General features: G+C 38.5%; 1 protein-coding gene across 3 annotated transcripts in view; it reads right to left on the bottom strand.

Annotated features, from left to right (window-relative positions):
- Positions 1-2,188, bottom strand: part of LOC106874530 (PC3-like endoprotease variant B) — a 166,646-nt gene that overhangs the window by 148,387 nt on the left and 16,071 nt on the right. The gene's annotated exons all lie outside the window — the stretch shown is intronic.

Consider the following 2,188-nt stretch of genomic DNA (forward strand, 5'->3'; position numbering starts at 1 on the left):
TTGGAACTGGCCAGGAGCAGGCGTCCACTGGGATGGTCGTCGGCCCAGGTCAGTGAAGCAGTCCTCGTTGGGTGCGGGTGGTGTGTTATGGAAAAGCGCACCCAACCTAACGCGGCGCACAAAGCTGTGGACATCGGCACGGGTTTGAAATTCCTTGCAGGATGGAGTGAGTGGGATGAAGCGCAGACCCCTATTGAGGATGGAGCACTCCGCCTCAGAGAGAGGAAGATCTGGGGGAATGGTAACGACAGACTGAAGTGGAGAAGGGGTGGGTGGAATAAAAGTAGGAGGGGATGAAGTAGGGTTAGGATATGCACATATGAATATGAAAAACTGGAAAGTGATTTCTCTTTCCTTAATCATTCTACATAATTTTAATCTACTAGCTTTATTGGTTTCACTAAATACACATCGTGATAGTGGGCGAACTTGATAGATATAATTGCTAGCAAGCCGTTTGTAAATCAATTTGAGGAAGAACATTTCTATGTCATCTGATTAAAGAAAGCAGTATCTAACTGAATTATTATGGTCAGACGACCTAATGGGCTGATGGGAGGTACCAGGTGTTATAAGATGGGAACTATACTGACACAAATATGTTTAATTATATGTTTTATCTGTTCATTTATTAATCTATTTATCTAACTCTTTGCTTATTTTCCTTCTATTTTTTCTTCTTTTCATTCACTTCACTTCTTGACCTGTTAGTTTGAATTTGTAGTTTACGATGTAATGGTGTATATTTTTTTGTTTTAAATGTCATATTCTAATCAAACGATAGTATCATCATCAGTGTGAGGTATATATTCTGTGGAATAAGATTTCACTTAGCTACCCGTTTGTACGTATACCTGCAGAATCGACATTTACTGCTGACATAATACTTACACGATGTATTTTTCATATATCATACAATAATATTTCGGCAATGACTTTTTTTTTTAAGCGATGATGAAACGATTGTAGTGATATGCAATAAAACGTGTTACTGAATCTATTCTCTCTTGTTAATATTTTTATGTGTATTATACAGATATTCATGAATTTCCGAATGTGTTTTCCGTAATATGATCAGTTTTCGCTATAAAATCGTATCTGAGACCGATACCTGTTGATGGGCTTTCTAAACAAACTACAACGTTAATTGTTGAAATTAAACCGAAGCGCAACAAAGAAATGAACGGAAAATGCACACACAAGACATGGACGTGCTCATTCCTTCTCAGTTATTGTCCAAAAAAAAAAATCCTTACAATTTCACGCCTTTAACGATAACTTTGTTCTTTTTAGGTTGCGTCAACAGCGATAAACGGCTGGGAATAGTGAGCAAATGTTGAGGACCGTGACGAAAACAAATAACACAAGTAGTGGTGCGAATGTAAATATACAAACAAAATAAAGGCCATACGGCTCCGAAATAAAGATAGGGCAGGACGTGTGTATGAGTAACACAATGGAAAATGTCCTGTAAGACTGGAAACGGAAAGTGGACAGATGGAAAGATAGTACGAAGGTGAAAAAAAAAACGAACTGAGAAAAAACAAACACTCTGTAGAAAGTGGAGAAGAAATCAAGGGCCTGCGAGAAGCGTGACTGCACAAGTCCAAGCGGAAAAAGAAAGCGGGCAGTCATGAGAATGGTCGCGGGTCACATGGTATTGGTAGGAGAGAGAAGAAAAGTGTTCGAGAGTAGAGAGGCAGAAAGTAACAGAGGTAAGTCGGAGAGAGAGAGAGAGAGAGAGAGAGAGAGAGAGAGAGAGAGAGAGAGAGAGAGAGAGAGAGAGAGAAGGAGAGAAAGAGTAAGGGAAAGAAAGAAGGACAAAAAGATGGGTGCGTGGCGTTATATTAGATAATGTTTCAAAAATTAAACCGAAGCATGATAAAGTAACGAACGGAAAATTCACACATAAGACATGGACGTGCTCATGCCTCGTCAATTATCATTCCAAGACTCATTACAATTTCAGACTTTTAACGATAATATTGTTTAAGCCTGGTACTTATTTTTTCGTTTTCTTTTGTTTGAGGCGCTAAGTTACGGAGATGCGAACACACCAACACCGGTTATTTTGCGGTAGCGGTGAGCAAACACACGCACAGATACACGCACAGGAATGTATGTATATGTATGTATATGTATGTATATACATGTATGTATATATATATATATATATATATATATATAT

Source organism: Octopus bimaculoides, chromosome 19 (genome assembly GCF_001194135.2).
Source record: "Octopus bimaculoides isolate UCB-OBI-ISO-001 chromosome 19, ASM119413v2, whole genome shotgun sequence".
Lineage (NCBI taxonomy): Eukaryota > Metazoa > Mollusca > Cephalopoda > Octopoda > Octopodidae > Octopus > Octopus bimaculoides.